The sequence below is a fragment of the Malus sylvestris genome, chromosome 5 (genome assembly GCF_916048215.2).
Source record: "Malus sylvestris chromosome 5, drMalSylv7.2, whole genome shotgun sequence".
In the NCBI taxonomy this organism is placed as follows: domain Eukaryota; kingdom Viridiplantae; phylum Streptophyta; class Magnoliopsida; order Rosales; family Rosaceae; genus Malus; species Malus sylvestris.
In genome coordinates this window covers 8,159,453-8,172,236 of record NC_062264.1, presented here as the reverse complement: position 1 = coordinate 8,172,236, position 12,784 = coordinate 8,159,453, and the positions used below count along the sequence as shown (strand labels likewise).

The 12,784-nt window shown below is 35.1% G+C and overlaps 1 long non-coding RNA gene and 1 pseudogene across 3 annotated transcripts; both read right to left on the bottom strand.

The window, feature by feature from the left end:
• Positions 1-2,297: 2,297 nt before the first annotated feature.
• LOC126620718 (uncharacterized) lies at positions 2,298-3,787 on the bottom strand. Of its 3 annotated transcripts, none has more exons than XR_007622617.1 (4): positions 3,755-3,787; positions 3,357-3,417; positions 3,075-3,171; positions 2,298-2,994 (listed from the first exon to the last, which is right to left on the bottom strand). It is a non-coding gene; the product is annotated as an uncharacterized LOC126620718 (long non-coding RNA). The 3 variants fall into 3 exon arrangements; XR_007622615.1 differs by having other exon boundaries at positions 2,298-2,760; positions 2,948-2,994; positions 3,357-3,781; XR_007622616.1 differs by having other exon boundaries at positions 3,357-3,783.
• LOC126622521 (tRNA nucleotidyltransferase cca2-like) lies at positions 3,788-9,614 on the bottom strand (annotated as a pseudogene).
• Between the last annotated feature and the right edge of the window lie 3,170 nt (positions 9,615-12,784).

Here is a 12,784-nt window from a genome sequence, read left to right as displayed (position 1 = left end):
GGGCTGCACATAGGTCTAAACTTTCTTCCACACCAGAGAATAGAGCACAGATCATAATCGCAGAAAATAGAATTCGGAAAACTGCTCTGAAAACACCACCAAGATGAATGAAAACTATAACCCTATGGAGCGAAAGAGTAAGGGTGGGAAGGATCGGCATCCCAAAGGTGCTCAGAAAATCTCAAAATCTCTACAATCAAGCAATTTACATAACCCTGGCTCTGGAGATACAGTTGGTCTTAATAAGACCTCAGGACCAAAGCAAGGGAGACCTTATGCAGCTGCAGGTGATGCTAATTCTTCAGAAGTTCAGGCTTTGTCTAAGGAGATTACAGATCTCAAGCTTTTTGTGGACTTTTTTGAAAAAGAAAGGTACTTTTATTTTGCAAAATTAAGGGATATTGAAATTCTTTGTCAGACATCAGAGTTGGAAGATATCCCCACTTCCATTCTTCAAGATTTTATCTTTGTTGTCTCCAACGGCGACTTCTTCGTCTTCGTCCTCCAACCAAGATAACCAACAAATGTGAAATACTCAGAAAACAACAAGCTGATTGCATATACATTTAGACACTGACTTCTTTCTGTGTCAAGCACCAACTTTAGTTCTGTATTCCTTATGCTTAGACATCGACACCGACTGCCCAGTACTTGTTGGACTCTGCCGCGTACGAAAACCACTAAGAAATTGGCTTTGGCTACAAGACCTTCATCAAGAAGCACACCGGACCCGGAATCTTGTCCATGGCCAACACTGGTTCCGGAACCAACGAATCTCAGTTCTTTATCTGCACCGCCAAAACCGAGTGGCTCGACGACAAGGCTGTCGTCAACAAGGCCGCAACACTACTGCCCCAAGAACGATCAACCCAACAAGAACAATCAACCAGAACAAACGCAACAATTGCTATCCCAACAATCGCAGAAAAATCAACCCAAGAACAATCGCAAAAGCACTGAAAATCTAATGAAAATTTGAAGAGAAACTAAACTATAAACAAGTGAAAAATAATGGGAAATGGAACCACCAGAATCAAAAGCGTGGGCCTGGTGGCTTTGATACCATGTTAACTACATTGCAATGTTTGGGAATTGAAGGGAAAATCAAGAAGAAAGGATGAACACAGAGATATTAGAGAGAGAGTTTAGAGAGAGAAATAGGATTTTGTATTAATTGATTAAATGAAAATTACACACACTGTTTTGATAAGAGAAATCCTAACAATCTTACTAACTATATTTCTAACTGTATTACACTTAATACTTTTCTTTCCCGACGGCTTGGGTTTATGAAGCAATTATTTCATTTTAATTTTGGAAGATGCATAGATTTTGAAACCGCCCGCCACCATTCATTAACAAAGAAAGATTATCTTTTCTTACGTTGTTGTTTAGGAGGGAGTGGAGAATATTTCATCAGATTAGTCTATCAGTACAAGTCATAACAGCCAGAAGTCTCACTTCATACCGACTAAAATCATCAAGTACCATAGCTGCCCTAATGGACTAACCTGTCTTTCTGGTTTCTCTTACTTTTGACAAGAAAGAAAACAACTTTTTTAGTTTACACCTGATAGTGGGATCCAGCTTCTCTACCCTCTCAGTTCTCATACATTCTCATCCCCTCCTGTTTTATGCAGTCATAGTTAAATCACGTCAACATTTTATATTGATTTTTTTTATAAAGATAATAAGACAAAAGGCAATAATGATATAAAATGTTAACGTAGCTTAATCGTGACCGCACAAATAAAAGGGGATGAGAGTGTATGGGAACTGGAAGAGCAGAGAAGCTAGGTCCCTGTTAGTGATGCTCCGCAAAAGCATTTGTTATAAATGTGTCATCACGTTAAGCACTTCAAGTGTTATTTTAACCCAAAAATAATTTCAACTTTTTCTACAAAATATGAATAAAATTCACTTACCACTTAGTTCTACGGTCTAGTGGTATTCTTCTTCACTTGTAAATGAGAGATCTTAGGTTCGATTATCGCCAAAGGCAAGTATGAATCACATTATTACTAGCTCATTGTGAGGCTAAACCCACCCCCTCCCCCTAGTATAAATAATATCGTTTGTTAAAAAAATAAATAAAAACCTTCGGACATTTTAAAAACACTTCTAGATAGACCCTTAAGTTTTAGGAAGGATAATAAACTGTTTTCTTGGTATTATAATCTATAGTAAAATACCTTTGCATATAAAATGTGCAGGATAAAATGGTTTATGGGCACGATATATATATTGTCACCCTTGTTACCAATTTCCAACCATATTTGGGGAAACAGCAAAGGATCAAAGGTAATGCCAAGTCCAATTCATTTCTTTATTATTCAAATTCTATATAACGTTTATACATAGGATTTGAAACTCAAGCGCTCTTCCAACAAAAATAGAGGCAGAGTGCTACTAGACCATTTGATCATTGGCAATCTAATTTATTCCAAGTCATGAAATATGATACAAACTATTAATTGGGTGTTCATGTCATAACAAAAGAGGCAGAAATGGTTATGGAAGAGGTTGAAAATCTTCCAGAGGTTGTAGAAAGCGTGGCAATTTTCGGAAGAAGTGGCATATGAACTCCCTCACGATACCAAACTAAAAGAAACTGTTTTGACCGTAGAACACGCTTCCAAAATTCTGACGGTGCATCTGCAAAAACATATAGAGAGATGGAAGAATTGAAGCAATACCTGGGAGACACGAACAAGACTCTTGTGGCAGTAGAGCGGCAGCTAGAGCCTGTTATCGATAAGACTGCAAAAAAAAAGCAATGAATAATTCCAAAGAAAGAAAGTAATCCAAAAGAAAAACTCCATAAACATGCTATTTCTTTCAGTACAATTTCATGATCATAGACATTGACAAAGGTATGATCAAACTCGATCGTTCAACTTGTCTAAAATCATCTGCTATTCTGACTGCGCATGACTGGGTAAACCACCTTAGTATGGGAGGGCGAGCAAGCTGCCATGCAAGTATCTTTTGTTGCTGCCAAGTAAAGGATACATTAGCATTTGAAGTTCCATATCAACCTTTTTCAGTGCTGGAATCAGAATTATATTGCTTACCCATTCTCGTACAAGTGGTCCTCCAGTTTTGAGCTGCAAAACATTCATGATCTCTTCCCGTTCAGTAGTGGTTTTACATCCCAGACTTCAGCAAGACCTATTGCACCAGAACAAACATCAGAAATGGCATCCGAGCTGTTTCCCAAGGCTTAAGCAAATCTTAAAGGCAGTCTACTTGGTACTAAACAAACTGGTTAGGCATTGAATCCCAGGAAAAGATCTACACTATATCCTACAAAATATCATAAACACACACACGCATAGTCAAGCACATTTATATACCATATTTGAGGCCACCTGAGATTGCCATTTAAGTTTCCCCAGTGATTTTTGACATTTTTACCTGAAATATAGAACGAGTGGAATTATACTATATAAGAGAAGAATAGAGATGATTAAAGTTCATCCTGTTGAATTTACTCTCTCCCAATGACAGCACATTCTGGCATAGAAAGAATAGAGATAATGTTTAACAGTTAATGACACCAACAGATCTCTATTCACAAAGCGTTGTTTTCACAGTGAAACCCTTAGCGACAGCAGAAGTCTGGACCAATAAAAACAGGTAACCTGAGTAAACTAAAATAGATTGGAAAGTTGGCAGCGTCCAAGTTAATTTCAAAACTAATAAACATAATCATATCAAAAATAAATGTTTGGTTAAAAGAGCCTTTCGATACCTAGTTTAAGTATGGCATCTTCAGCTGCTTTAATTTTTTGTAGAAGAAAGGATGGTTGACAATGCAAAATGAACAATAAGAACATTAAATGACAAAAGAATCAAGCAGAGTACATGTTAGTCCATAATCAAAGCAAGAAGTTCTACGTAAAAGAAATACACAGATGGTCGAGCTATAATTAAAAAACTAATTGACTTTTATATTCATAAGGTTCAAGACACACAAGTCTATCTCCTGTAGGATTTCCCAAAGAATTAATCAAACTATGGAAATTGCAGTGTCAGCCGCATATGCAATCCCTCTATTAAGCACACACCAGCATTTCAGAGAACTTGTTGTCAAAAAGCACAAAGTAGAACAACATCTGTAGTTAAAAAACAAATTCTGAAAGTACAACAAAACAAACAAATTTTGAATCTCTTGGGGTTAGCCCAAGTGGTGAGGGAGGGTAACGGGTTCAGGGGTTAGATCCCCTGTGAGTTGAAAATCCACAAATAGTACAAAACAAAGGACAGTTATGACTGTCAATAAACCTAGAGAGATTATATTCACACACACTAAATTACTTCTCCCACACCAAGATATATCACAATGCATAACAAGGATTCAAAAATGACCTTAACTGTGCAGTTTATGTTTCTAAGAAAACACAGCAAGGACACAGAAACCTCATACCTGTTAATACCCGGGGTTTTGAAGTACAAGGTACATCAACAGATTCTCTTGCCCAATTAACATCAGAAACGAGTGCATCCTCATTTGATGCAAAATAAGGAATAAAAAAAAAAAACTTTTCCAACGCATAGTGTACATTTACAACCTGTAACAATGAAAATCGGCAAACACATTTATATAAATGTGCAGATTCAAGAAGTCTTGATATAATTACCAGCTTAGTGTTTCCACATAATGTGTAAAAAAGGGGAGAAGTGGATTCAAACACACTGTTTCTGCATCACTGGCTTTTCGCTTAAGGGAGTCCCGGAAAATGTAGTTCACCATGGAATCTGAAATTTGAGAACAGATATTTAGAATCAGAATTCAAGGTTGACGAACAAGTGATGTGGACTTGCTGTGGTATTACAAGTATATACATGTTCCAAGAATAGGTCATTAAATAATCAACTCTGAGCATCTTCCGGTCCTAATTAAATAAACAAACTAGTCATGCTAACTTTCATACATATTTATCCCGTGACGATTCAAACTTAAATTTTTCTACTGCAAACACTAATTATAATTAACCCTTAACTTTTTGTGACAAACAGCTAATCATTAACCCTAAAACTTGACATCAGTAAGATTATACATATATACAGGCCAACAGAAATGCGCCAAATGGAGAAGTCAAATTTAAAATGAAGCGATTCCGTTCACCAGTTTGGCCCAGTTTTTCACCAAAATGCAAAAATTAAAAATCACGCCAAGCTATCCTGTCCGGTTTGATCAGTTTTTCACCAAAATGCAAAAATTAAAAATCACACAAAGTTGCACAACTACAATGCAAAAGGCTCAATGCTAGTATGTTTACAATCTCATACCCAAAACATGGACAATTATCTTAGGAAACATCATACACATGATATACCAAACCAAGGGAACCATACCTTTTTTCCTCTGTTATCTTTATACATGGTCTTCCTAACTGGAAGGAACATAGCAGCATACAAAGAAAGCCTTCTTTGTTTATCCTAAATTCACATGTCAGACGAGACGGTATTAAAAACAATACGCAAGAAAATAAAATACACAAGCAGAATTTAAATTAACACACTGACCACTGCAAGTTATAATGGAGAAAAGCAAGAATATTGTTGAATTTTAGCTCCTTATCACTCACAGTAAAGGTAGACTGGCCAATTAATTGAATGAGGTTCCACGTTGCCTCCAAGTAAGAAACACAAAGCCTACAATGGGTGAAATAAATAATGAATTACCATTGAAAGATTTATTTGTTATTCAACCTACCCACCCGTGCATGATGTTATAGAAATAACCATGCTTGGAAACTATCTTTTTCCTTGAGCAACCATACCTGTCGCATCCTTCTAATACTTCAGGCTCATGCTTCATATGAAGACTGAAGACTACCCAAAATAACTTCCAATCACTAATATAGGCCATAGCTTGGACAGGTTGATTCCCAGAGATCATTAGGTCAATCTGAAAAAGGAGAAACAAGGGGAAAATGAGGAGATAATTCCCCTGTACCTTTGGGACCCAGGATAAGTTTTCCCAGTAAAAGAGCTAGAACAGTGTTATCATAAATCAAATTATAATCAAACAATCACCACTTGAGGCATGCAAAAACAGGAATTTACTTCAGTGCCAATGCGCTCTCTGCTAATTTTAACTGAAAGAGCAGCTTTCACTTCATCACAGGCAGCTGCTTCCTTTAGTTCTTCATCTAACATGAACCCAAACCTTGCACCTGAGCTCAAGACCAGATATTTCAATTTTTTGGAGATGTTTCCAAGTGATCGGTTCTGTGAAATAGAATCTTGGTTTACTTGGAAAAGTTCATGCAGGATGTTGTTGCTAGCAAACATGATCAGTTAAGAAGCCACGCCAATATGAACTTCAAGAAGGCAGAATAGGGTAAATACATACTTAAGACTACTGGAAGATGCATAAGAATCTCAATGTGCGAGTATATATGGCAAGATATCCTCTGCCTAGTATGCAGCAGTTAACAGAAACCTTCAATGAGAGACTAGTGAAATTTAAGATCTTCAATGTTTCAGGATATATAACAACTATTATTACTAAAACATTCTAATGTTACAAATAGAGTAGGCAAAATGCAATAGTACCACCCCATGAAAGTAGAGGAGCTTTTAGAATTCGGTTTTATACCATGATGTTAATATAGGCACGATAAGACGAGAAAAAGTAGCATATAAGGCTCTATTATGACTAGTGAACACCAACAAATACCAAAAGACCAAACAAGGTTAGCGCAAAAGACCAATGATTTATGACAAATCTGAAAAATCACCCATGGAGAGCTGAGTGTGCAGAAAATTTAGAAAAAGATAAAGAAACAAGTACCGAAACGGATAGCTCCAAGAACTAGTAGCGGATCATCCATAAATGTGGCCTTTTGGTGGTAGAGGAGTCACTATTACACCAGATGTAAGATCTTCAATTCCTGGAAATTACAAATGAACATCAAAATAACTTCGATTCTAGGTAATAGGACAAAATGGTACAGAACGCGCCATATGCAGAAAACAAACCTCTTTTGGTATAATCTTCAATTGAGCTTGTATTTAAATTGTAGAATAAGCTGTCCAACAAGAGGAAATCCCATTAAGAACCAATGTTTTAAAAGGCAAAGCCAATGCGTTCCATGGATAGCCTCGCCCAGGCCATCGCCTCAGGCTGCTAGACTAGATTTCAAATTTGATTCAACAAGTTTCACTAACTGTTTGTCCAGCTAATAAGGGAAAATTCCTAAAACATTAACGATTTTTACATCAAATTATGAGAGAAAAAAAAACACTGAAATGGAGTCTACTGAGATAAGAAATGGCAAGGCCAGAGCCACATACCATGGAATTACAGCGATTCCCTGAGCCTCTTCCCCAACGTGCAAAGTAGTCTTGAACCTTGTCTACAAATTCACTCCTCGGCATCTTGTCCAAGGAAATATCAGTGTCATAGCACTCCTTTCCCAGAAGCTGCAGAAACCCCAATTCCCAAACACGATTTTCAAACGCAAAATCTATTTATAGCATACATATATACACATATATCTATCTATTCTGTTAATCTATTTATTCTATTAAGAGAAGAGGGGCTTGTCAACTTTTACCCTATTTTATTTCAATTTTGCCCTTACTTTTGAATACAAAATGTTGACATGAGGAGGACAAAATAATAATTTTGTATCTTTTAAACTTTTTCCCCTTTTTTTCTATTTTGCCCTCACTTTTGCTACACAATATTTACATAAGGAGGGCAAAATAGTAATTTGAATCTAAATATTTACATAAGATCAAAAAACTAATGAAAAATGTTAGAAAACTTTGAGTTTTAATGCTAAGGACAAAATAAAGGGTAAAGTAAATAGTACCAAGTTTGACTTTTTAGTGTAAAAATATGGTTTTTCGTTAAAGTGAACAGTACCGTCGGCTTTTCGTTAAAACTCTCTAAAAAATATGCACTCATTAAAAGAAATTATCCCACCATCATTTTTTCATACACGTATGTGAAATCATGATGTTTTTTGGATAATTTGAATGAACTGAAGCGGTTGAGCTTAAGGAGAACATAGGAGGAAGTGGGCGGTTGAAAAGGCTTTAATTTTGTACATTTTGACAAAATGAAATCATACACCTATTTTTCCTATGACAAAACAGTAATTATACAATATTAAGAAAAAATATGCACTTATTAAGAGAAATTGTTCATACACACAAAATGTGTGCTCTCTACTAGTATCTTATATATAAAGCCAACAAGCCCAATGAATAGTGTTTTCTGTGTCACAAGCTTTGCAAAAAGTAATTGGACAAAAATACCCATCAAACAAAAAACTTCAAAAACAACCCAAAATAATGTGTCAAATATAACAGGAGTATTTCGTCATTTTAAGAGTGTTTTTTTAATAATTAATTTTTTTACAGCTTTTTTTAATTAGTACATTAGCAATAATGTTATTCAATTATCTATTTATTAAATATTATTTTCTTTATTTTTAAACATGTTCAAAACATTTTAATAGGCATGTAATGTCGATTATAAAAAAATATTTAGCACACGGATAATAATATGATTAAATTAGTTGCTAAATAATTTTTTTTTAACAAACGATATTATCTACACTATGAAGAAAGCGGTAGACTTAGTCTCACAATGGGCTAGCAATAATGTAATTCAATAAGTTGTTTATTAAGGGGGGTGTATTCAATTGAGAATTTGAGAGACTTTAATGGATTTATAAATCCATGAATTTTATGGAGTTTAATTAATTTGTAGAGATTCCATATAAATTTTTTATTCAATTCCCTCGAAATCTCATGGGGAGATGTGAGATTTGTGAATGCTTAAAATACACTACGAAATCTCTTCAATTCCTTCTAATTCCTCAACTTTCTCAAATTCTTTAAAATCAATTTCTAATTTAATACACCTGAAATATTATAAACTTTTTTAAAATCCTAATTGAATACACCCGAATGTCTAAGGATTTTAATGAACTATCTTAAAATTCTAATTGAATACACCTTAAATTTCAGATAATCACTTAAAATCCTGATTGAATACCCCTAGATTCATTAAAAGAATTAAAATCCCTCAAAATCTCAATTGAATACACCCCCTAAATATTATTTTCTCTATTCTTAATGTAAATTCTATGGAGACCGATTTTATTACATAGATTCAGCTGTTTTAATTGATTTATAAGGAATTTCTTCTAGCATGATCTAGATTATTTATTTACTTCAAATATTTGACTTTCTTTTTATCAATTTACACATATAAATACATTTATAGGGGTGTAGTCAAACTCAGATTTGGAAGAATTTTAAAAGATTTTAAAATCCTATTGTAGTCAACCAAAGGATTTTAAAAGGATTTTTAGAATCCCATGCAAATCTGAGTGTAGTCAATCAAGATTTTAATAGTCATTTTTAAAGTCCATCCAAATCTAAGTGTATTGAAAAATTTAAGATTTTGTAGATTTCATTAAGTTATGGATTTTGTGAAATTTGAGAGCCAGAAGTATATATAATAAGACCAAATAGAATCCTATATTTCAAATCCAAATATTTTTTACATTACTCCACCTCTTCTTTATGTCTTTGCGAGCACCGCATAGCTCGATTGCTGAGTTCTCGTCCTCCTGATCCATTCGCTCTTCTTCTTACTTGGCGGGGTTATCCTTTCATTATCCATTTCTTTCGTTTTGGAAATGGAAACTCTTTGGACTTCTTTGCTCCCCAGTAATCCCCAACTCGCCCAACCCTCCCTCTCACAAAAATCCAGCAATTCCCACAAACCTAAGTTCAAATTTCAAGCTTCACCGCCACAACCGGCATTTCCACCACCACCACACTCTCAAACCTAGCAAACTAACAAAGTGGGAAGGAAATAGGATTGGAAAGGGTTGCAACTAGAGACTTTTAAGTAGTTGGGTTTATATGATAATCTTGAATTTTTATTTCAGCTCCATTTTGGTGAATTCATGACTTAGATACATTTATCACCATTTGATTTATTTGACGGTCAAGATTCAACTTTCTAAAATCTATCAAAATGAACAAAAATCTGTTATAATGAATTTTCTCAAGTCTTCCAAAATCCATATGGATTTTGTAGAAGCCTCATAATTCTATGAAATCTATCACTTAACAAAATCTATTAAAATCTTTTCAAATCCTAAGTTGACTACGCCCCCTTAATACGTGCAAGTCGCACATATTCAAAAAAGGCTTATGCACATGAAGGCTAGTGTGTCTGTGTACATATATATATACACTAACGGGATTTCATAAATAGGTATGCACACACCTTATCACGAACTCATCCGCCGGCAACGCAAAGCTGATTTTGTAGGCTGAAACGGTCAATATAAGTTGTCAAATATTTTAAGTCTTTAAATCTAAATTAATATTACTTTGTAGTTCATATGCATTTGGTCTTCAAAAATCTTCAAAATGAGGACCTTAACTCGTTGCAGGTACCTTGTTTACTAGTATAATTAGTTGACATCTAGTGGTTTACTTTGGTTGGGGTATCAATGGGATGAAGGAATTAGTTTGGAGCTTAGAGTTTACAATCTCGCATAGGGATAGGGGTGGATATAAAAACCATGGAAGCAGGAGAAAGGGGGGCAAAGGGGGTGTGTAAAACACCCTTGTTCCGAAGTGAATCGTTCCACACTGCACCTAGTATTTATGCTCTGAATATGTGTGTTTCACACCTAAACTCACTCTAGCACGTTACTTGGTTATTATTGTTAGTATTTGGTTTTTATTTCTTCGTATTGCTCTTATCTATTGCTTCCGCGTCGCACTTTTGGTTATGTCACTCCCACGTGACGGCCAGCACGCCTTGATTTTAGTATCGGGGTGTGTCACAAAATTTTCAGCAAGCCAGTTCGGCAATGGGCTGGGAGGGTTGAGTCTTGTGTCAAAATAGAGCCCAAAACTCCAAGATCTAAATCGTGATTATGGGTTGGAAAATAAGAGGGGGAGCAAGATGAAGGACAGAAAAATGGGTGCAAAGGTGAGGGGAAAAGGGGGAGGCAATGAGCAGCTTTTAGGTGAGAAGTAGGGAGAGATCTGAGCAGCGATGACCGCCGAAAAGGCATGCCAAGGACCCACAAACGGGCAGAGCTGATTTATAGCGGTGGGAGCTAGAAGATGGTGGGGGAAAGGAAGAAAGAAGAAGAGGACAACAAGAAAGACGGTTGTGGAAGGTGTAGGAGGGTGGGGAAGAGGTTAGGAGGAGGAGAAAATAGGGTGCCGCTAGCCCAAGCCATAATAAGGGCCAGCGGCGCCATTGTAACTAGGGTTTGGTGCTCTTTCAGAAAGAATATTTTTTTTTTTATCAAAATAAGTCAATTTAGGTTCAAATGTTGGATCGAACTGTTCATATAGGTTCAGTTCTTATCTTGGCATAACCGCCAGAACCAGACCAAACCATTTATTTTTCTTTTTAAGTACCTAATTCACTTAACCCATTTAATAAATAGACCTAAATGAAATTTAATTAAGTCCAAGCATGAAAGCTATAGCTATACCCTAATGTTTAAAGCTGGCATTATTGGTTTTTTGTCATCTCCTCCTCCCTTCTCTTTTGTGCCGCACCACTTTTTCATTTTCTTTGGTTCTTCTCTTCTTCATTTTTCTTTCTTCAGTTCTTCTCCTCGTCCATTATCCTAACACGTAGCCTCCATCTCATAATATCCCAAAGTTTTTTTTTTTTTTTTAAATTTAGAAGCTCTGCTTGATGTTTTTTAATGGTTTACCCATATTAGAATTTATTTTATTTATGAGTGTCGCAAGAAGTAGTATTGTTAGTCATTAGTTGAATTTATATTTCTTGCTGGCACATATTTGTGTACATATGGCATGCTCGATCTCAATACTAGGATGGAGTAAAACTAACCTTTTTTGTTTTTTTGAGTACATCAATATTTTTACACTAGAGAAAGAGGAAGCCACAGAATGGGCAACCTAATTTGGTATCGAATTCGCTATCCACAAGATTCGAACCTAGACCCTCTCACTTCTAAATGAAGAGAAATACCACCTGATCATAGTACTAAGTGGCGGAGTAAAACTAACTTAGGATGGGCATAAAAACAGGGAAGTAATAAATTTGAGCGGAACACGCCGAACTGAACCGTTGATATTTTTCAACTCGAGTTCTAATTTGAGAGATAACTAGGCCTAACCGGACAGTGCCCACCCTGCATAAGGATATAATATCAACAAATCTTCTAATTATTAATCATTATTATAAATAACGTATAACTGATTGACATTTATAATATGTGCATAGTAGTAGCCCCTTCAAATAATTTACAATATATTAATATTAGTGATTAAGTAAAATAATAATTAAAAAATATATAATTGTTCAATTTCATTTTAATTAATTTTAAAATTATCAAAAGTCAAAATTGAACCAAATTAAAATAAATCAGTTAGATTTGATTTTTAAATTATTCAACTAGATTAAAACTCAACAAAGTGTCACTTAATACTACAGTTTAGTAGTATTGTTTTTCGATTATAAGTGAAAAATTTTAGGTTTGATTTTCACCAAATATGAATTTAAACCATAGTATTACTAATCGATTGTAAAATTTAACCCAAAAAAATCCAACCACACGGTCGAAACCAAGGTCATCAAAACCGTTGAAATCAATTGATGCCCACTCGATTTGGGGTTAGACTCCTTTAAACTTTTACATATAAGAAAAAGGCATATAATAAAAAATAGAAAGAAAAAGAAAATTAAAATTAAAATTCCATTGAATTCCCTCCTCTCTCACATGAGGATCAGATTAAA